Source organism: Akebia trifoliata, chromosome 9 (genome assembly GCF_017979445.1).
Source record: "Akebia trifoliata isolate Shusen 1 chromosome 9, ASM1797944v1, whole genome shotgun sequence".
In the NCBI taxonomy this organism is placed as follows: domain Eukaryota; kingdom Viridiplantae; phylum Streptophyta; class Magnoliopsida; order Ranunculales; family Lardizabalaceae; genus Akebia; species Akebia trifoliata.
In genome coordinates this window covers 5919370-5943854 of record NC_141383.1, presented here as the reverse complement: position 1 = coordinate 5943854, position 24485 = coordinate 5919370, and the positions used below count along the sequence as shown (strand labels likewise).

The 24485-nt window shown below is 36.3% G+C and overlaps 1 long non-coding RNA gene across 2 annotated transcripts; it reads left to right on the top strand.

The window, feature by feature from the left end:
* The first annotated feature begins 20601 nt into the window (after window positions 1–20601).
* Window positions 20602–24225, top strand: LOC147394200 (uncharacterized). 2 transcript variants are annotated; one of them, XR_015181285.1, is made up of 5 exons: window positions 20602–20924; window positions 22977–23128; window positions 23246–23317; window positions 23419–23822; window positions 23924–24225. It is a non-coding gene; the product is annotated as an uncharacterized LOC147394200 (long non-coding RNA). The 2 variants fall into 2 exon arrangements; XR_015181284.1 differs by having other exon boundaries at window positions 22977–23317.
* The last annotated feature ends 260 nt before the right edge of the window (window positions 24226–24485 follow it).

Sequence of the window (24485 nt, the reverse complement as noted above, 5' to 3'; positions counted from 1 at the left end):
TTCTACACAGCCTGTTATCTATTGTGACAATGTTGGTGCCACCTATCTTTGTTCCAATCCAGTCTTTCATTCGCGCATGAAACATGTGGCAATTGACTATCACTTTATTCGAGATCAAGTTCAATCAGGCGCTCTACGTGTTACTCATGTTTCTTCAACAGATCAACTTGCAGATGCTCTTACCAAACCGCTTCCACGAAGTCGCTTTCAAGAATTAAGGGTCAAGATTGGCATCTCCTCTGGAGCTCCATCTTGAGGGGGCATATTACAGAATTAATTACAGCATATTTTCTTTACCTTTTCAATCCTTCTAATTAGTTGTAATCCCCTAATTTTAGGATAGTTTCCTATTTCTGTATTTTCTGTAATTAGTTGTAATATCCTTGTAATTAGTTGTAATCCCCTAATTCTAGGATAGTTTCTTATTTCTGTGTTTTGGATAACTCATGGCAATGCCCAACCTTTCTGTATATATATGCATTCTTAATCAATAGAAAAATCAAGTCATTGTCTCTCAATATTCCTCTTTCTATTTCAACAGAAAATACCAAAGTGAGGACCATTTGGTATTTCAAGCTTTGCGAATGGGATATTTTTGGCTAACCATGCATAAGAATTGTCGAGTGTATGTACAACGGTTTAAAATTTTTCAAATACATTCTGATATCTCTCGCTTGCACCGTAAGCGTTTATTGGCCTTTCCAAATGTGGGATCTATATTTAATTGGTAAGATTTCACCCCCATCAAGCAAGAACCACGCATGGATTCTCATTGTGACAGAGTATTTTATTAACTGGGTCTAAGCCATTCCGTTGAGGAAAGCATTGTTAGAAGTCGTTGTAGACTTTACAATGAATAACATCATTTCACATTTTTGTTTGCCCCTCAAACTATTATAATAGATCACAACTCCCAATTTCAATGAGAAACACGTGCTTTGTTGCAATGGTTGGGATTTTTCACATCCAGTCTACTACTTATAATCTGACTTGAAACGAGCAAGCCGAGGCCACAAACAAGATTTTGAAGCATGTATTATGTAAGACTATGAATGAAAGTCAATTGGATTGGCATAAAAATTTGGTTAACAGACTGTGATCTTATCGAACATCAGCTTGAACTACACAAAGCAAACCCCTTTTTCTTTGGTACATGGAGTCAAAGTTGTTATACCAACAAAATTGTCATTGGAAACTTCGAGGATGTCTAGTGCTTGTGTAATGCAGAGTGAGATAGTTGAATATTAAAATTTACGGGTGGCCGATCTAAATCTGTTAGAAGAGAAGAAACAAATGGCATCTCGAGCAATGGATATGTATAACCTCAAAACAATGAGATATTATGGTAAGCACGTCAAGGAGAGGTTGTTCAAGGAAGGGGATCTTGTCCTCAAGGTTGTAGATTATGTTAGTGTTGGCTCTACAAAGATTAAGATTGCGTCAAATCCTTATATCGTGGTTAAAGCATTGAAAATGGGGTTTTACAGACTCATTAATAGTCCAGGAAAAGATTTGAGTGAGTCAATAAATGGTAAGTGGTTGAAGCGATTTTATTGTTAAAATTGTATGACTTCGAAATGAATGATATTGCTTTGCATGTTTTGTGCCTAATTGAATTCATTCATTGTTATAATATCTCTATGTTTGTTTATTGAACTAATTAGCAAACATCCTCTTCAATTGTGTTCAGTCGTCTGTTGATCTCTTCAATTTTTGTCTTCAAATGTTTTGCCTCATTGGATAATTGGTTATTCTACTCTCTAATATTGATGACTTATTGGTATATAATGATCAACTCCATGTCTAGGGCATTTGCAGATACCTCCAAACCTACCAATTCCCTCTCATACCTCTATTTATCTCTCGATTGATTGTCGTGAAGTATTTCAATGACACCTTCAAACTTCTCACCTCCGACTCTCTCTCGGCTTATTTCTTCGCAACTTTGAAGAAGTTCGACTCGAATTCAAGAAAAATTCTGGCAATGGAGCAATCAAAACTAAACTTCTCCAAGTCTTGGACCTTGTCAAGCTTTGATTCCACCTTAAAAAATCGAGGAAGCTGGAAAAGTCACTTGAACAAACTTCAAACTTCTACATCTTAGCACGGAAGAGGTCTCCCAAGCCCATTGAACTTTTCACAGTTGGTTGGGGGTTCGAGATTGGAAGTGAATGCTCTGCCAAGCCCATACATTTATTCGTCGTCATACAAGCCATTATCAATCAAGGAGTAGACATCCCAATTTGAACAGGCCCTCACTCGAAAGGACCCAAAAAGATCTTTTTTCTAAAAAAATCCTCCAATAGGCATAAAATGCCTAAATTGTCAAAAATCAATATTTTGATCAAATCAAAAGGTCTTAAGGCCTCTAAAGGTCTCATGGACCCACAATAAGGCCTTCTAAATCCACCATCTTTTCAACCTCTCACCCCTCTAACCCCGAAGTCGAAAACATCCTAAGCCCACCTAAGGCTCACAAGGATTCAATCCCTAAATCCCATTTTAGCCCTTCCCTAAAATAAGTCTAACCCTAACCAATGTCTTAACTTAACCTAACCCTAATCCCATGCAACCCAACTCTAGTCCAAACCCTAGATTCAAGCCAATCCTAAGACCTAAACCCTCATCAAGTCTAAAGCTCAATTCAATCAAGCCCAATCCTAAAGTCCATACCCTTATCCATATCCATACCCATTATCACCACCAATAAAAGTCCATGCAATCCTTGATAATCAATGAGGAACATTTGTCACCACCATAATTCATCTCTCAAAATCATTCTATCCAACCTCATCATCACCCATAAAAGCTGCACAACCCATACCCCATGTCATTACCTAACCCCATCACATTCTCCTCACAACATACCATAAGTCATCTATATACCCCACACCCCAATATTCTTAATCAAGTCACTTAACCCATTCATCCCACACCATTGGACTAATGTCACTATCTCCTCCACCATCTCAAAATATTCACAACTACCCCCCCTTATGCAACCATTCTTTCAACTAACAACCACAACCTTTAATTCACCTAACACTCAACCCATATGAGTTGAAGGATCCAACCCACTTGGGTCAAGAATGACCTATTTCCACCACCTTCTAAAAACACGTTTCCCCAACCTTATAATAACAACCCTTCAATCCCTATGCCTCATGTCATTCATTATAATTTAATTTTTTAGTTTTTACATTTCTAACCCTAAAAACCATCCTCAAGCCATAAGATACCATGAATACCCTCTTCTACTTCTGGTAGATCGGACTTCAGTTTGGTCAAAAGTGTATGGGTTGTAATCATTTTTAAATAAAATCGTTTTAAACCCCTAAACACGATTTGCACACACCCCACTCAACTAGTTTTGAGGTTGTCGATGATTGGGTCTTCTCAACCCATGACAATGGGTCAAAAACCATTAACCAATACTTATCAAAATTAGGTTCCTAAGGTATGATTTTGATAAGGATCATCTCTTTCAATGACATGATCCTTATGATCTGAGCTGGTAACAAATCCCTTACGTTTAAGGGTACAAGTTGTCGATTGTTTGATCTTTCTTTGTTTCATTTTTTTTATTAAAAATGACCACGTTGTTAAGGTCACCATCATTTGATGGAGAGAAAGGGATGCCTAACACCTTCCACTCTCTCTTATCGAACCTTTACTAGATCCTAGGTGAATTGATGTCTTTATCCGTAAAAGAGTCACTATCGTAGACACCCCAATTTGAACGGGCCCTACTCGTAAAAAGTTGAAAAAAAAAAAACATATTCTATCAAAATGGGCCTAATGGCCCAAAACCCTCAAAATAATAATTTTATTTCAAAGAAATGCCTAAGATTAATAAAAATGGTGGGTCACGCCTCACCACTTCAATCTTCTCAACTCTTTCTCATTATCTCATTCTCTCTCTCTCACACAAACTTAATATTTACATCCATTAACCACTAAGACATCTACTCTATAAGCATATCAAGACTAAGATCAAGTAGTTCATCTTAAAGATCAAGAAGAAGACACAAAGGAAATTAAGTCAAAAAAGATAGAGTAAGGACTAAAGAAAAAATAAATAAATCAATAATTCCCCTTTCTTTCCCCTTCGTATTTCATTTCCTCTATTTCTCCCTTTTCTTTATTTTATTTTATTTTCTCTAGATCAACCTTAAGATGAGATGCAAGCCCTTATCTACTTTCGATAGATTGGGCTTTGGCTAAGTTGAAAGGGTAGAGGTTGCAAATTCTTTTCAAAATATTTTCTTAAACAATCCTTACACTAGTGCACATACCACAAAATGTTTTGAGACTAAGGCTTTGGGTCCTTTCCTTATGGAAATATATCCTTGATTGAAGACTATATTTTTCAATATTTTCTAATGTATGGACCATAGAAGGGCCCCTTCCTTAATAAGGAAGTGCTTAAATGTTTAAATCGAAATCAAAGTTATTCGCACTTGAAGGAACAAACCAATTTTCCCATTTTTTATATTTACTTTCCAAAATGATGAAATCTGAGATTACTACTAATGGTGGAGGGAATAGGGTGCCTAACACCTTCCATATTCCCTAATATGGACCTTCTTACTTAGACTTTAGGTGGACCAATAGCCTTTATCTATACGAGAGTCGCTACGAATGAAAAATAATTTTTCAAAAACTACTTGCCAGGTGGCCATTCACACTCTTTTCTAAAAAGGAATGGTGACGACTCCATATCCAAGTAGGAGAGATCTTTAAACTTGAAAATCTCATGTATACAACTTGGCAACTCCACTAGGGAGTACACTAACGGGCCCAACCCTTTTTTGATTCGGTCATTTTTTCAAAATAAAAATATGTATTTTTATTTGTTTGATTTTTTGCATATATACTAATATTTGTTACGTCTCTTCTTATTTTTCATTTTGTGGGAGAATGCATGTAATATTTACTTAATTTTTTTACTTTTATATTTTCTCGGACAAATAATATGTAAGGATGAATACACTTTTCAAAATGCACGTGCACATACGCTTCACAACTCATTACACAACCACCCTTTCCCTTTTTAAAAAAATTAGCCCTAGATGCTAATACTCTAAAGTGCACATGATCATTGTTTTGGATGGCTAAGAGGAAAACATCGACCCTATTTACCAACTTAAGACATGGACACTTTGGCATACATTGTGGTTTGAAGAATAAGTATCCGAAAACTACATATGAGCCCACATGCATCGAAGTACGATTAATAAACTTAGGACACTAAGATCTTCAAAATCGAATGTATATCCATCCCATGTTCATATTATTGTAATTTTGAAAGTTCACGAAGGTAAGGTATTAAAACCCATAAGGGAATCGATGAAGACAATTTGTATAGTCTTATGTGTGTTTTTCCTTTACTTGTTCCCTTAGGTAAGAAGGGGATATCTATTTTTTTTAATAGTTGTGCTTATCATTAAAAATGAAAAAAAATGTGTTTTTTCTTGACTCAAGCTAAAAACCATAGGCAATGTGTCTTAAATTCAGACTAACGGACTTACATTTTTTTTCTTCTTTTTTTCTTGTTGTTTTAACCAAAGATCATGGTTATTGATTTTTTTTTTCTCGTTTACCTCTTGGATTGAAAGCTTAATAAGATGAAATGTGCCAAATTGTTCAATCCTTAAGTCCACAATTTGTGACGCTCTAATTAAGTGATGAAACCTTTGTTTTCATTCGACGTTTCAAAATGAACTTTAAAAAAGAGATAAGTTTCAAAATTTTCAAGTACATACGTCTTATAGAACCCAAACTCGAAATTCATCAATAATTTTTCATTAATGGGCCTCAATTAGCCCGTTCATCATTTTCCAATTCGGATCTATTGCCTTTCTTTAAGAGTGGGACACATTTTTTCCAACCATCAATGATGATTTTTCTAATGGGATTTTATCAATTAAAGTTAAAACGAAATAACGACCAATTTGGCCTCAACATTGTATGTCATTGATTACTTGGTCTTAATCGAGTTTATTCACTCTTGATTTGCCATCCACTTTGCATCCTCATCAGGTTCACATTTTCATCAAGTGTCTACTAATTGTAATATCCGTTTGTTATCTCTAATGCATAGTGAGGCCTCTATTGGCCCATCCCCACATTCAACCCTAATCAAGTCTAATATCATCCAATCAATCATCATCAATCAAATTCACTACCTTTCAAATCGACCTCAATCGAGTTTGTAAACCATATTCGATTCAAACTAGGTTCATAATCCAAATTCTATCCAAACCGGATCCACGATCCATATTTGACCTGAATCAAGTCCACGATCCAAATTCGATTCGAAAACTCGACCCAAACCGGGTTCAAAATCCAAATTTTACCCAAATCAGGCCCATAATCAAAACTCTACTCAAATTGAGTCCACGATCCAAATCTGACTCGAAAAGGGTCCATGATCCAGCCTCGACCCAAATCGTGTCCACGATCCACGATTCAACCCGAATCAGATCTATGATCCAAACTCAATCCAAATTGGGTCCATGATCCATATTCAATCCAAATCGGTTCCACGACTTGAACCGAGTCCATGATCCATTGTTGACCCAAACTGTGTCTACGAACCAATTTAACCTGAATCAAGTCCATGATCCAAACTCGACCCAAACCAGGTCCACAACCCAAATCTGACTCGAATTGGGTCCACAATCCATACTCAACTCGAACTGAGTCCACAATCTAAATTCAACCCAAATTGGGTTCACGATCCACGATTGACTCAATCGGGCAAACAACCATGCAAACGAATTTAATCAAGTCTACCATCTACGATTTACTTCAATCAGGTCAACAACCATCCAATCGATTCTAATCGAGTCCACTATCCACGATCGACCTAATCGAACCCACAACTATCCAATCGATTTTGATTGAGTCTACTATCCACGATAGACTCGAATCGGATTCACTATCATTCGATCAACCCTACTCGGGTTTGTACTTTTTTATCAAACAACAAACCTTTATCAAATCGGGTCATTACCCTTTTCTTATACAAAATTTGAAGCAAAATGATTTTCAAAATCAAACAAGGGCTCAAAAACCCAATTTTTTTTATTCGCATTAATTTAATTTTACAAAATATTTTTCCAACTCCATGATGATCAAGTCTTTTATAAGAAAATTTCAACTCTGTGTTGATGCCAGCTCTGTACTAATGAACTCTTTCGACAAAAGAATATTTCCAACTCTATGTTGATGCCAACTTCGAGTTGATGAATCCTCTCAATAAAAAAATCTTTCTAGTTCTGTGCTAATGATACATTTTAAAATATTTAAGAATAGTATGCCAGCTACGTGTTGATGAAATATCTCGTAATATATTTAAGAAATTTCCAGTTCCACGTTGATGTCAATTCTGTGCCGATGCCAGCTCTATGCTAATGTAACTTACTTTTTCAAGAACATGTAATCTAGCTCCATACTAATGTTAGTCCTACGTTGACGTATGCAACCCAGCTCCGCGTTGACGAACTTCATTTTAATCTTATTCATCTTTTAAAAAAAATTGGGTGCCATCCTTAAATACTTGAATCAGACCTAATAAATCATCATGCATCTCATCTTGTTACTTATATAATGTTCTTCCTAGTGTACAGGTGACAATTCATAACTTGAATTTGTTGAAGACAACAATTGATTCTCTATCTATCACCTACAACATTGAAAAAGTTCTTGAACATCTCTTCATAAAAAAAAGTATGTTCTTGGGAATATTTATCAACATTCGGACCTAGGAAAGGTATTAATTTAAAATGTCCATCTATAAAAAAATAAAAACAACAAAATTTCAAAAAATATATATATATATGCATGTCCTTCCTAGGAATATTTATCGGACTTTCGTCCTCAAGAAGAATGTTAATTTAGAAGGTCCATTTAAAAAAAAATTAAAATTATTATTATCCATCTTAAAAGATAAAAAAATATCAAAATATTTCAAAAATAAATTTCAATTATAAGCTTCATGACTATAAATAAATTAGAATTAATGAACGACATAAGTGTCCTATCAAAATTTGAAAAGCTAGACTCGATTTGATAAGAAAAATGAAGATGACTTAAGAAATCTAAAGATGATTTATCATACCCTTTTCAATCCATTTTGATTACTCTTGGTCCGCATGAGTATAAATTGTGAACAACAAAACAATAAAACCTTTTTATCTAAACTGGGGTACTCCCCATATTTTTCAGTCTAAGTCGATCAAAATCCCATGCATCCACCGAAACCTTCATTTTAAAAACATTAAGTCTGATTTCAACTAACCACTTCTATGTCAATGATTAGTGGAACTCGTAACTTAGAAAGAAGTTCATGTTAACGATATATTGATTTATTCTTCCTTGAAGATTTTTCTCACAAGATTTATAAAAAAAAAAGATAAAAATATGTGTCGATTCAGGGGAAAGCCTAAACGAACAATCCTAGGGATATGGAGAAAACATATAGAAAAATAAAGGAGAACGTCAAAAGAATACTGCAAAGAAAAATATATTAACGAAAGTCTGACAAAATAGTTCGACCCTTGTGCAAGAAGATCTTAAGAGAAGATTCTAATCTAATCATAAAGGACCAATCACAATCAAGGATTTAAATCTGCAAAAGTTTTATCTCTTGCGTCGACAAACATCAAATGACATCAACATGATGTTTTTGAAAAATTAAACATTAAATTCATTCAGTGTTTTAAAATCATATTTTCAACAAAAATTTTAGGCCCGTACAAATAAGGATTAAGTATATTCTTTGCACGCAATTCCTGAAAAATTCAATTTTCTCAACCCACGAGAATAGGTCTATAATTATTAGCAAACACTTTTCAAAATTAGATTCCTAAAGTATAATTTTGATGAGGATAATCTCTTTCAATAAGATGATCCTTATGATCCGAGTCGATAGCAAATCCTTTATGTTTAAGGGTACAAATTGTTGATCATTCGACCTTTCTATGTTTAATTTTTTATATTAAAAATGACCACATTGTTAAGTCTACCATCATTTGATGGAGAGAGAAACCTAACGCCTTCCATTCTCTCTAACCAAACCTTTACCTAGATCCTAGGTAGATCGATGTCTTTATCCGTACGAGAGTTAATAATGTTGACACCTCAATTTGAACGGACCCTACTCGAAAAAAAAAATATTAAAAAAACGTATTTTATTTGAATGGGCCTAAGGGCCCCAAAACCTCAAAATAATGATTTTATTTTAAATAAATACCTAAGGTCCCTTGTTTGGTCAATGGACTAATAAAAATGGTAGGTCATCCCTCACTACTTCAATTCTCTCTCATTCTCTTTCACTCTCTCTCATGAACCTCATACTTACATTTATCAATCACTAAGACTTCTACTCTATAAGCATATTAAGACTAAGATCAAGTAGTTCATCTTGAGGGTCAAGAGAAAGACAAAGGAAATCAAGTCAAGAAAGGTAGAGTAAGGAATAAATAAATAAATAAATAAATAATTCCCCTTTCTCTCCCCTCATATTTTCTTTCTCTACTTCTCTCCTTTCTTTATTTTATTTTATTTTCTCTCTATCAACCTTAAGATGTGATGCAAAATCTTATCTAATTTTGATAGATTAGACTTTGACTTGGTCAAAAAGGTAAAGGTTGAAAATCTTTTTCAAAACATTTTCTTAAATAATCCTTACACTAGTGCACATACCATAAAACATTTTGAGACTACGGCCTTGGATCCGTTCCTTATAGAAATGGGCCCTTGATTGAAGATTCTATATTTTTCAAAGTATAGACCATAGAAAGGCGCCTTCCTCAATAAAGAAGTCTTTAATGGTTTAAACCGAAATCAAAGTCCCTCACACTCGAAGGCACTAACCGATTTTTCAACTTTTTTATTTACTTTTAAAATGATCAAATCCAAGGTTACTAGCAATGATGGTGGGAGTAGGGTGCTTAACACCTTCCCTATTCCCTAATATGGACCCCCTTATCTAGACTTTAGGTGGACCAATAGCCCTTATTCATACGAGAGTCATTACGAATGAAAAATAATTTTTTTAAAATTACTTTTAAAGTGGTCATTTACACCATTTTTTAAAAAGCAATGGGGGTGACTCCTTATCCAAGTAGGAAGGATCCTTAGACTCGAAAATCATGTCTACAACTACGATGCCAAAATGATACTTTTTTTAGAAAATACATTCCGGGTGATCATTCACACATTTTTATAAAAAAAATAATGGTGAATCAAAATCCTCATAGAGGTGATATTCAAATTCAAAAATCATATATCTATACAAGGCCAATAGATCCTAACACGTCTTTTGAAGGTCTTCATGTATTGGGAATTGGTCAGATGGAGTTTGAACCAAATATTCAAGGAATGGGAAGATGTTGTTAGATGATGAACTCTACACAAGTACATAAACTCCATGTTAAATGATCGTAACATAACCATAATGAAAAGCATTGGACTTAAATGCACAAATTTCTCATCGAAGTAGGCGTCTAAGCTAGAGCAGTTTGTGTGTAGAAACTGCGCTTGGCCTGGTAGTAGGCACCAAAATAAGCACCTCCTCTATCTGAGACATTAGAATCTCGTAGGTCATTAAGAATATTATTGATTTCCAAAAGAAAAAGGATAGTGAGATACAATTATTGCGTAGTGAAATACTAAGTATGCATGAGAAACCACTTACAATTAGTGTCAGAGCGAGCGCAATCACTCTTCTAAAAATGATTGTGATTTCTTATCATAGAGTTAGTCGAAATACTACTCACTTGGAGAGCATTCAATGATCACTGTTAACAGACTTGATTCTTTCAAACTTTAAAATTGATGTATTTTGAACCATAAAACTTGCAAACACTAACCAAATCTAGAAAATCTAGAGTCTATCACCCTAGGAAACTAGCGGTCTATCTTCGAAATATCATCAATCATCTGCAAATCTAAATCCCAATATTAAAATCTTCTGTAGAATTACCTCAATCCTTGTCTATCCCAACATCATTTCTTTTTTTTTTCTAGCATATCATGGCACAAAATTATCAAGTCCCCTTGAAATGAAGTCTTATATGTTTCGTCAAACATTAATCTTGAAATCATAACTATGCAAGAATCCCTACAAACATAAGAGAATCAATCACTCCAACAGCCATGAAAAGATGACACCAAGAAATTATTTTGGTAGAGGAACATAACCAGATACTTCTTAGAACAAATAATATTGTTGAGCCATTAGAATAGGAGGAAGACCCATAAATGTATTGCGAAACATGCACCAGGGATTATATTAATAGGTTAGTGATCCACATCAATAAGAATAAAAATGATCAAAATAGAACTCCTAAAATTTACTACACTAATAGTTGGGAGCTAGTGACTTGGGTCAACTGGATTAAAAGAGTTGTGAGATATGATTCCATGAAGAGAAGGTTAAAAATCCTATGTCAGTTGACCGCAGTTGAAAGTCCTATAGGTAGTGAAATAGTGTATATTCCTTGTGACAAACTAGAAGGGTTTGAAGGAAATAAAATCCCGATAATTAAAGCTATGAGAAGTCGTGTTGGGGACCCCAAGAAGATCAAGGGCAAGATATATTTGAGTAATTTGATATAAGAATTCAATAATTATTATTGCGATGAGACACATTTAACAATTTGTCTAGTATATTTCTTTTCGATTTTTATCACACCAATAGATGCATCAATACAACAATGTTCACCATCGTAACAATTAGGGGTGCAACTTGGCTTAGGATGGTTCGGGTTAGAGCAAAATTAGAACCGAACCGACCAAGATCGATTCTAATATATAAGAACCAGAACCGAACCGAATTGTTCTAGAACCAAACCGATCTTAATTTGATTTGGTTAGGTTCGATTCCATGAGATTTACGGTTTGGTCGTAAATCGCAGTCGCAAATATATATATATATATATATAAAAAGAGAGAGAGAGAGAGAGAGAGAGGAGAGAGAGAGAGAGAGGAGAGAGAGAGAGAGAGAAAGAGAAGGGAGGAGGAACCTGTCGCAGGTCATAGCCAGAGGTCACAGTCGTAGATCGCAGCCTCAGGTCACAGATCAGAACACAATAGTAGAGAGAGAGAGAGAGGAGCTGATGGCACTGGCAACCGGTGTGTCCCGGCAGTGTTCTTTCAAAGCGAGGTCGTGCGACGTAAGGGGTGTCCAATCCACTTGCAAGCTTGTAAAAATGATCGTACATCACAAACGTAGCTAGCAAACAAGTAAACGAGGCAACACGAGGCAAAGTCCGAAGACAACTTTATTGATATAATATTGATTACATGGGGTAACGTGTTAGAAAAGTATAAAGGTGCATTACAAAGCAATAGATGATCCTAAAACACGCGGGACTTCCACACAGCTGGGTTTGAGGGCTTTAGTAAACGTGGGTGTAGGCTGGAGTTTGGGAAGCACTAGACATCCTTCCTACAAGGTGTATAACTTTCCTTTCCTAGGTTTCAAGAAGGAAACATCAAAAGTGGAGGCCGATCATACTCTCTTATTACAGAAATGCCACTAAGCTAATAGATATGCCCTGGCACGGGGTTGACATGTACCTCTAAGCTAACAGATATGCCCTGGTACGAGGGCTGACATGGCTTCATAATGAGCCTTACATAGTATTACATGGGTGCTCCCGGGTAATTCTAGGGCGAGCTACACCTAAACTCTAGGTGTCAGAGTACATAGTCGTTACAGTCTCCCCTACCTATTCTGCAGACGTCCTCATTGCATTTTCCCTGACAAACTCTTCAATCTTCTACTTGAATGGTTGTAGGTTCTCTGTTCTTTCCCAAGTAACTTCACATTCTAATATGTTCTTTCATGTGACGAAGTACTCCATGTGCTGCTGTTTGCTTGAACTGCTACTAACTTGACGTTCTGCGAGAACTTTGTTGACAACACGTTCTGACTGGATTGCTGAATAAGAATGTGAACGTGTTGGAATGTTGAGCGCTGGATCTGCTGGATTTACATGGAATGGCTTGAGACAGCTGGCATGGAAGACATGGTGGATGTTGCGTAACCAGTATGGTAACTTCAGCTTATAGGAGACCTTGCCTACTCGAGAGAGGATGAGCATTGGACCTTCATAACGCTGTAGTAGTCTCCTGTGTGCTCGCTATACTCGGTTGAACCTTCTCAACTGATCTGTCTTGAGTAAAACTAAGTCATCAACTTTGAAACGATTTGGTCAATAATGTCCATCCGTTCATTTATTCATCCGCTTTGACGCTTTTTCAAGGTAAGATCTGGCAATTTCATTGTTGTCTTGCTAAAACTTTACAAACTTGTACGTCTATTCTGAAATAATAGTATGAGGAGTTAAAGGTTGTTGACCAGTAATAAGTTCAAAAGGACTCTTGTTGGAGGAAGAGCTCTTCTGAAGGTTGAAACAGAACTGTACAACATCAAGAAAATTCGCCCAATCCTTTTGGTTGGTAGTGACAAAATGCCTGAGATACTCCTCCAACATAGCATTAAATCTTTCGGTCTGCCCATTTGTTTCAGGATGTCCGTTGGTCGAAAAGTCAAGCTGAGACCCAAGTAATCTGAACAGTTTGGTCTAGAACTTTCCTGTAAATCTTGAATCTCTATCGCTGACAATGTTCTTAGGCATACCCCAATACTTGATGACATGCTATAGGAATAAGTTCGATGTTTCTTCTACTGAGCAATATGTCGAGGTCGGTATAAATGTAACATATTTCAAGAAACGGTCTACAACCACTAGGATGGACCCATACTCTGCAACCTTCGGGAAACCTGTGACAAAGTTCATAGAAACACTTTCCCAAGGCCTTTGGGCTCGATCTTATCTTGCTGGCAAATGAGGCAGGTCCTCACATAATCTAACACATCATTTCTAATGTTCGGCCAATAGTAGCCTCGCTCCAAGAGAGCTAATGTGCAGCGACATCCCGGAGCCCATGGAGTGTCGTGACACTCTCTCATTAGTTCTCGTCTTAGCTCGTCCGCACGTGGAACAAACATGTAGCTCTCGGTGGTATATAACAACCCATCCTAAAGCCAGAAACGACGTGCTTTCCTCTTTTGTACTATATCCAATATGGCCTTCGCCTGGGGATCACTGTTCAAACCATCATGAATTTTCTGCTATAAAGTCTGGTAACTTGAGAAACTTGTAGCTGAAGTGTTGCTAGCTCTGTTTTGTGACTTAGGGCATCGGTCACGCTGTTGTTCTTTCCTAACTTGTAATCCAAGGCCAAGTTAAATTCTACAAAGAACTCTTGCCAACGAGCCTGTTTTGGAGTCAACTTCTTCTGAGTCAAGAAATGACTCACGGCCACATTATCAGTCTTCACCTGAACTTGTGATCCTAACAAATAATGTCTTCAAACTCTCAAACAGTGGACGACAGTTAACAACTCTTTCTTTTGCGTGGTGTAACGTCTCTCAGCATCATTGAGCTTCCGACTTTCATAAGCAAATGGATGCCCATCCTGTAACAATACTCCTCTAATAGCAAAGTCAGATACATCTTTCTGAACCTCAAACGGCTTGGTGATGTCGGGTAAAGCTAAGACATGGTCTTACATAACAGCAAGCTTGAGGTTTTCAAACGCCTCATGACACTTGTCCGACCAGGACCAAGTGTGATCTATCTTCAACAAGTCTGTGAAAGGTGCGGCCCTTTTGGAATACCCTTGGATGAAACGTCGATAGTAGTTCACAAGACTAAGGAATGACCTGAGTTCTGTGACGGTAGAGGTGGTCTTCCATTCATCAATAGCTCGCACTTTCTCCATGTCCATCCGAATCTATCCATTACCCACAACGTGACTAAGAAACATGATCTGTTCTTGAGCAAATGAACACTTCTCTAGCTTGATATACAACTGATTGTCGCGAAGTACTTGGAATACCTTGCGTAAATGTTGAACGTGCTCTTAAAGGGTGGAACTGTATACCATAATGTTATTAAGATATACCATAACAAACTTGACGAGATACTATCTGAAGAGGTCGTTCATCAAGGTACAGAATGTGACAGGTGCATTTGTAAGGCCAAAGGGCATGACTAAGAACTCATAAGCACCGTACCTGGTAGAACAAGTAATTTTTGGCTCATCTCCTTCTGCAACCTATACTTGATAGTAACCTGATCTCAAATCCAATTTAAAAAATTGACTGCTCCAAGTTGATCAAACAAATCGACAATCAGTGGGATCAGATACTTATTCTTGACGGTAATCTTGTTTAGCATTCGGTAGTCTACACAAAGTCGCAATGACTTTCTGGAACAAAACAGGTACCCCATAAGTACCTTCGAAGGTCTGATAAATCCAGACTCTAGAAGTCCATCAAGTTGCTTGCGTAGCTCAACTAGTTTCGGAGGACTCATTCTGTATGACCCCTTTGCAGGAAGCTTGGCACCAGGTACTAGTTCGATCTGATGATCAATCGGCCTACGTGGCGATAGGACCTTTGGAAGCTCTTTCGGCATCACATCATCAAATTCTGTTAAGACCTGCTTTACCAATGAGGAAATTGAACTATGGTTCTGATCATCAGGTTCAACTCGTAAGGTAGCAAAATACGTTTGCTCACCTTTCTTCAACCCTTTTTTTAACTACAAAGTTGAAATCATTTTTCTCTCTTCTTTACCTATAGAGAGGGGAATGAAGTTTGGACATTCACTTAGCATGCCCAAAGTGTTGGTGAATGGCATTGGTACGGTCCTGTTCTGTTGCAAAAAGTCCATCCCAATGATGACTCTGAACTCATCGAGTGAAACTGCGAGTAGATCTAGCTTACCCTTCCATGTGCCTATCTTGATGGCCACGGACTTGGTCGACTCTTGTATAGGAGTGCCCTCGGAGTTAATAGCTTTCACACGATTTGAATCTTTTTCGAACCAGATATTGAGGTGTTTTGCCTCTACAAGGGCAATAAAGCTATGCGTAACTCCCGTATCAATCATTGCCTGGGTGGTCTTACCACCAATCTCTATGTCAACATACATGAGACCTTTACGTTGACGAATCTTTTGAGTCTCTGAGGTCTGCTTCATTGCATTCAACAGATGCATACCTCCCATGTGAGAAGAATAATTCTTATTTCTCTCACTTGAACTCTCATGACTAGGGTCACTTTGAAAAGTTAACAGTGCATTCAACTTGTTTTTCTACGGGCACTTGAATGTCATATGAGGACCACCACACAAGTAACACATAATCTTGCTGCGGTGATTGTTAGACTGGGTACCTATGTTCTTCGAAAGGGAGGAATCCCGTTGGGATCTCCTACTTGGACTGTGTCTAGATTCTCTATTTTTACCTTTAGAAAACCCATTGTTGTGTTCACGCTGCGAAGAGTACCCCTTTGACTGAGGAGGTACCTTATTTCTGCTCCCATCTACGAGAGAATAATCCGTCAACCGCTCAGCTACGACAATAACAATCATGAGATCTTGCACATGTTGCCTCTATAGTTCTGTCTGAACCCAAGGCTTAACCTTCTATAAACGAGAACAACTTGTCTTTCTCTGACATATCACGAATATCAAGCATCAAGGCAAAAAATTGCTTGACGTAGTCGTGCACGGTACCCGTTTGTTGGATTTGCCTCAACTTTCTGCGAGTAATGAACTCCACATTCTAGGGTAGGAACTGATTCTTCAGCTCCTTTTTGAGGCCTTCCTATGTATCAATGGAACATTGGCCACTTTCCATCTCGATGTACTTTGTTCATCATCATAGTTTGGTGTCACCTGCAAGATACATAGAAGCAGTTGTTACTTTTACCTCTTCTGAATTCAGACGAGTTGCACGGAAGTACTGTTCCATGTCGAACAGGAAAATTTTAAGCTCTTTCATATCGCGTGCACTACTGAAAGTACGTGGCTCGGGGACTTGCAACAGCAATGGAAAAGCATCACTACTGGTAGGCTGTTCATTATTGACGGCTCTAACCAAGAGACATACTTTCGTAATGAGCTCCGTAACCTGTTCCTATTAATTGACTATGGTTTCTCGAGCATCTTCCTCGATGTCAGTTACTCTAGCTCGTAGGGTCGTGGATTCTTCTTCCAGCATGTTCTAGCGACCATTTAATTGCACAATACCATCAACGAGACTGGATAGCATGGCTACCTTCTCTTCTAATACCTCAATACGTTCCTTGTTTGTACGTGGTGGTGGTGTATTTGGAGCGGGTTGGTCTGTAGTATTTGCAGTTCCTCTTGGCATTGTTCGCGTGAACTAATGAAAATTAGGAGAAGAGCTTGGGGATAAAATCAATGTGAACCTTAACCAACGTGATTGAAAGGCCAACTATGTTCAAACAACTATAATTCTGATACCAACTGTCACAGTCGTGTTCTTTCGAAGCGAGGTCGTGCAGCGCAAGGGGTGTCAAATCCACTTGTAAGCCTGTAAAAATGATCGTACACCACAAACGTAGTTAGCAAACAAGTAAACAAGGCAACACGAGGCAAAGTCCGAAGACAACTTTATTGATATAATATTGATTACATGGGGTAACGTGTTAGAAAAGTATAAAAGTGCATTACAAAGCAATAGATGATCCTAAAACACGCGGGACTTCCACGCAACTGGGTTTGAGGGCTTCGATCAACGTGGGTATAGGCTGGAGATTGGGAAGCACTAGCCACCCTTCCTACAAGGTTCATAAATTTCTTTCCTAGGTTTCAAGAAGGAAACATTAAAAGTGGAGGCCGATCATACTCCCTTATTATAGAAATGCCACTAAGCTAACAGATATGCCTTGACACGGGGCTGACATGTGCCTCTAAGCTAATAGATATGCCTTGGCACAAGGGCAGACATGGCTTCATAGTAAGCCTTACATAGTATTACATGGGTGCTCCAGGGTGACTCCGGGGCGAGCTACACCTAAACTCTAGGTTTCAGAGTACATGGCTGTTACACGGTGGCAACCGTTGGCATCAGGTCGTAAAGAGAGAGAAAGAGAAGAGCCGATGGCATTGGCAGCCGTTGGCGACGGATCGCAGAGACAAGAGAGAGAGCATATAGACGAGAGAGAAAGAGAGAGACGGTGGCAGCCGTTGGTCGCGGATCGCAGAGACTATAGAGAGAGAGCGTAGAGACGAGAGAGATGAAAGAGACGAAGGTTTTATAAAAAATTAAAAATCAAATATATATATTATTTTATTTTAAATTAATTAATTCGATTTTCGATTTGGTTCGATTTTTTATATTACCTGAACCGAGAACCGAACTGAATTCATCGGTTCTTTATTTTTTAAATCCGAAATTGAACTGAATTCAGTTTAAACCGAACCAAACCAATCCAAATCTCACAGTTTGGTTCGGTTCTTGGTTTGAACAGAATTAAGTTGCACCCCTAGTAACAATAACTCTCGTAGGGAAGGATATATGCCTGACAAGCTTGATGGTGGCCCAACTATTCTTGAGGCCAAACAATTATCATCAGGAAATAACGACCAAGTAAGAAAAATGACGAAGGGGAGGAGGAGAACCCATGAAACTCGTGCTAACACATGGGTCATTATGGGTATTGCACATATAGCATACCAACATTTTCAAATCATTGCCATCGAAGAAAAAATTTCTACAAATATCTATAGAGCCTACTGTTATGCATCAACAAGCCATCAACCATTGATACCAATACGTATTTTGAGGCTTTTTGCATGAACAACAACATTACATAGATGTCATATCAGAATAATATATACAAATCCAAGCTGATTTTTGAAGACAAATGAGCGATTACGAGTTCAAGGAAATTTGATTATGATTAGGATGTACAATAACAATGGGTATTCGAAAGGTATAACTCAGTAGAGGCAATCCTAAATCATTTTTAAGATCAATTAAATTAGTTAAAGAATCTTCTAACCAAACTTCAAAAAAAATTAAATGGAGAAGTAGACGGATCAAGGATCGAGGTGTCTTCAACATAAATAATGAATAAGCCCTTAGATTACATTCTAAGAATTTTATAATTGGAAAATTTCTCCTTGTGAACCACACATACCCTTCTAACTACTTTTGGAAAATCTACAATAAAGAAAATGACCAAGGATGACCTACAAGAAATTGAAAATGCTAGACCGTCTATACACCTATTTGCCTCCCTAAACACATGTTTAACATCCTTAGTGAAACATTATATAAAGTTTTGAATAAGTAATACTCATTCATCCTTCCAAAGTTCAAAGGTAGTTGTCCACCTCTTAACGCATTAAAGAGAATAAAGGAATCAATTACTATTATCCTTGCCATTATAATAAGACAAAAGCGGAGTAGAAGTGTTCCACACCAAATTTTAGATCTCACAAATGCCCCCCACCTTACATTTAAAACTTAATATAATCAGAGTCATTTTGGCCAAAAATCAAGAAAATTGCAACGCACCACGTAGGAGTGTCAATGGATAATTGAAAATTTGAATTCGTATTCGAAAATTTGGATATTATGCAAAAATTTCGGATATCGGATATCGGATTCGGATACATTTATTTATTCAATTTATTTTCAGATTTGGATATTGACATATTGAATATCGAATATGGCCGTTAATATCCAATCTGAAATAACATTAATATTATATTAATTATATTTGTTATATAGAATATAATATATAATAAAAATTTAAAAAAAATTTCTTCCTCAACACGTCTCCTCCTCTATACTCTCACTTTACACGCCATCTAGGGTTTGGGGATGAGAGCTACTACATCGATCTTATTTTTCAACAACTTCAGCCGTATCATTCCCTTTCCAAGTAAGTTCTTTATTTCTCTCTCTTTTGTCCACTCTTCCTCTCTCTCTCAATCAAGTTTTTGTGTTGATTTCTTCTCCAAGTTATCAAAAATGACTATTATAGTGCAATAAAAACAAGAGCTCATGACAAACAAGAAGTTTGAGGTTGAAGATGGTTTATTTTGATGATAAAATTGAAAGAATTGAAGATAGGTTTGAGAAAAATTGTGGGTTTTATATACATGATGAAGGCTAAGGCTTTTTTTTATATAGTGGATCTTGATTGAAGATGATTGATAGTTGGATTTGGGGGATATTTATTTATGTTTTTATGAATAAGTTTGAGAAAAATAAAATTTCTCATACAGGATGAAGGCTTTTTATTATTATTTATTATTAGTACATCTTTATTGAAGTTGAATAATGGCCGAATTTGAAGAAAAAATCAATTTTTTTCTCCATAGGATATTCAAATTCAAGTCGGATATTATTCAATATTCGATAGGATAATCAGATTCGAATCTGAATAGAATTTTATAGTATTCGATGGATTCGAATATGAGATAATTTTTTTTTTTTTTTGGATTCAAATATGAATATAGCTATATCTAAACCGATAGGCACAACGTCAAAAAATCCCAAATTCGTTACTATTATAGCATTAAAATCGACGGCCCAAAACTAACATTTACTTTTACTGGTCCAAAACCCAAATTTAAGCCCAACAACGAATTTCGACAGTCTGAGCCCAACGAACCACCGAATTTTTTTTAAATAAAAAAAAAACCTTAATGTCTTAACTCTTAATAAACTTCCTTCTCAGCATTTCAGACGAAAATCAAATCAAAAAAATTTGCAGAAAACACCCACACTTACTCACAGACAACTTTCCCTCTTGATTTGGTTCTATCAAACCAAACATTCGAGAACTCTGAGAGATCGAGAGCACCGAGCGATCGCTCACTCTTACTCATGTCCCTCAATCTCCCATTTCGGATCGATCGAGAGCATCGAACAAGCTATTGTCACTTCATCGATGGATTTTTAATCTCTCAGAGCTCAAATCGAAGAAGAAATTAGAGCTCAAGTAAAAAATCCTACGAATTGAAGCTCACTCATCAATGCCACCAATCAAACCACTCCAGATCTGATCTGTAAGTCCATCTCTCTAAAAAAAAAGCCCTAAAAATGTTTATTAGTTTGTTTTCAAATGATGTGATTCCATCCCTGTTTTGCTCGACTGTGTAATTTGAGCATGTTAAACTAATTTACTCAAGGGAATCGTGAAGGTGTCTCTTGATCTTCTACAGATGAACAACATTGCTAAGGTCATCTTCTTTGAAATCGAGAAAATATCTTCTCTTCTTGATCTTTGATAAATAAACAATATTGCAAAGGTTAGGTTTTACTGTTTAAGAAATAATTTTTTATATTTTTAATATCTGATTCGATTCATTTCTATTCTTTGGTTAAGTGAGTTTATGTTTAATTCTTTCAATTATTGCTACAGAAACCTTACAATTTGCTTGATTTTGTTAAAGAAAGTTTTAAAATTTGCAATCTTTCCTATCATATAAGTTGAAATTTAGGCATTTTAGTCTTTCTTCTCATGTTTGTTTAGAATTTTGAACTTATCTGGATTTTATCTTCAGCTCTGAATCTCAATTCCCAACTCAATTATTGAATATCTATATAAGAAACACTCAATACTTCCATCGGTTTAATTGTTAAATGGGTCAGATGTTCGATTCATTAGAACTTAATCAACTTACATTTATTTGTTATTGAAATTGAGCATTTATAGCGTTTAAAATTGTTGATTAGAACTTAATCATTTTGAGAATTTTGGTTCATGAGATGTTCCATTATTAGTCATAGAGATTAGCCCACCCTTCATTCTTTGTAAATTTTATTATGATTTACATTAGCTCCTCAGTCCTCCCTTCTTTAGAAAATTAGAAAAAAAAAGTTTATTTGATTAATTTGAGTAAGTAAGGGTTATCAAAGGTCCAAATGGATATAGGTTGATGGAACACCACGTAGAAAAATAATAATAATAACAACTCAGTCTTCTAAGGACTCAGGTTGTTGATTAGATTTAAAATGAAATGAAATAAAATAGATTCCTTTGGGCTGGCTAATCAAAGGCTTGACATCAGGGGCGAAGCCAGGATTTTCTTGTAGTGGGGGCAAAATATGATTAGTTGTATAGTCGAAGAACTTGAATGGAGGAAGGTGAGGGTGTGGGAGCAAATGGGGAGAGAGGTGAAGGAGTGGGGACAAATGGGGCATGTAATTAGTTGAAAATATAGGGGTGTCTCAAAGTTCTGTGGGGGCAATTGCCCCTACCAGCTCCTTACTAGCTTCGTCCCTGCTTGACATGGACATTTAAAATGTGAAATTTTGATGTCTTGATATGTGTGGTGCTCTCTCAATTGTTGAAAAGGCAAAAAACATGATAGAGGATCCGCTTCCAATGATTCCTTCCCCTCAATCCTCATTCTCATTTCCTCAATAAAATTTTTTTTTAATGTTTTGATGTATGTAACAGATCTTGGGGTTTTGTTTTGAGGGTGGTTGAGCCATAGTAAGGCGTTTTTAAACCTTACTAACATAGTTAAAGAAATGGTAAGTATTAGAATCCCTCTTGTTGTTTATAGAAATGTTAAATTTGCATTTTGAATATTGTGTCGGTTGTGTTTAATCTTGTTGTTTTCATGAAGATAAATGGCAATACTACCACTTCATGCAGACAATTGTTAAGAGTGATAGACCTTAAATTGAAGAAACTAGGCACTACATAGGACTTTCTTTTTTTTACCTTCAAGAGTTTGGAGTATACTTTTCATTGTGGGGATGATTAGCTTTCTTTGTTTTTGCTGTAGAATTTCTAATATACTTCTTTTGATGAATATGTATTTGAATTGCTTAGCTACAAAGTGACCTTATTGTGGGGATGATTAGTTTTTTTAACTATCCATTATTGGATGTTTTGTATTAGTTGATGTGTGGCAGTGTTTCTTGTGCTTTTAAATGGTAGCTCCATATAAAGTTTGGTTGCATTTGTGATTATGGTTTTAGTTAAAGAAAGACAAATGCCAAAATTCGGAATTAGTGAAAACAATTGTAAAATGGTGTTTATGCGAGGTTTCTAGTGATATTTTGTGGACAATGATAATATGACTCGCCGGGTGGAACACGTGTAGGTCCCTGTCGTGATGTGTGCAGAAGATGGTTGCTTTCCAGGACTTTATTGCTCTGGTTTACTAAGTAAACCATGTCTTTTCGATGGACATACAATGATTTTGTCTTCCCACTGGGGTAGCATTCAAGTAATACTTTCCATAAACATATTGAGGTAACAAGTAGTAGTTTTACATGTTCTGCATGGTGAAATGCCAACCTTTTTTTTTCTATGGAAAGTGTCTAGCAGTCCTATAGACCTCCTCAAGTCATGTATGGATTCTCGGTTCAGAAGGAGGCAATTGAAAATGTTAGATGGAGTTGGCTAGATGTGTCAAGTCCCATATCAAGATACTCTGAGAAGGTCATCTATACACATTCTTGGATTTGATAAGTTATTTCTATTAAACTTTAACTAACTTTTTTTTTTAATTCGTTAACCATATTTCTTATTAACTGCTACAGGTTAGATCTTTTTTGCCATCCCTTCAGTTTTGTATAATGAAGATCCCAGTTAGCAATCCTTCTGAAAATCTTACCAAAGGTATTGTACTGAAACTTACTTCTAGATCATGACTCCATTGGAAAAAAATTAATAGCAATGGTTATTTGGAATCACGGTTGTCAATTTGATGAAAAATCAAGTGATAGAGATCAGTGAGGATGATAAAGGTCTGGTGAATTTCTAGACCATTTCAGTTGGTTCGGCTTGCGGCTTCTCTTGTGAGGGTAATCCCTTGGAGTTGTAATGTGAGGATTCAACCATTTCAGCTGTTAAATTTGCTTGCTTTGGAAAACCACAGGGCACGTGTGGATCTATGGTGAAAGGCAATTGTGAGTCTGTTGATAGTTTATCGATCATCCAACCAGTAATTCTCTTTTGAATTGTATTCAATTCTTTTGTCCTTAATGATTATTATTATAGGTCTAGAGTGAAACACTACAGATATATTTATTTTCAATTTTGCAGGCTTGTATTTGTAAAGCAAGTTGTTCGATCGATATCTCAGAGAAAACTCTTGGATTGACCAATTGTAGCAATATAACTAGGAGGCTAGTAGTGGAGGTTGCCTATTAGGAAGCTTTTTCCCCCTTTTTTAAAATAAAAAATAAAACAATGTAGGCATTTATTTTGGTAGAGTTCCCATTTCAAAATTCTTATCTTAATTAAGAAAATAGTATCCATGAATTTAATTATCTGTAAACTATGGTAGAGATTTGAGCTTAACAGAAGTTTTCTTTTTCATTTAATAATAATTCTCTCTCTCTCTCCATTTGTATGTATGTATGTTGTTGTTTCTATTAGAGGATTCCCCATAGTTATCTTCAAAGAATTCAATTCAGGACAGAATCAGATTTATAAGGTTTCAATATTAACTTTTGTATTGGGCTATGATCCTAATTTCAAGCCCATGGTCCATTAGAGAAGCCCTATGCAATTGATTGGTAAGAATCCCCAAATCGACAGCCTATAATCGTCGAAAATATATTATTCGACAGCCTATAACCGTCGAATTTATAAAATTCTATGA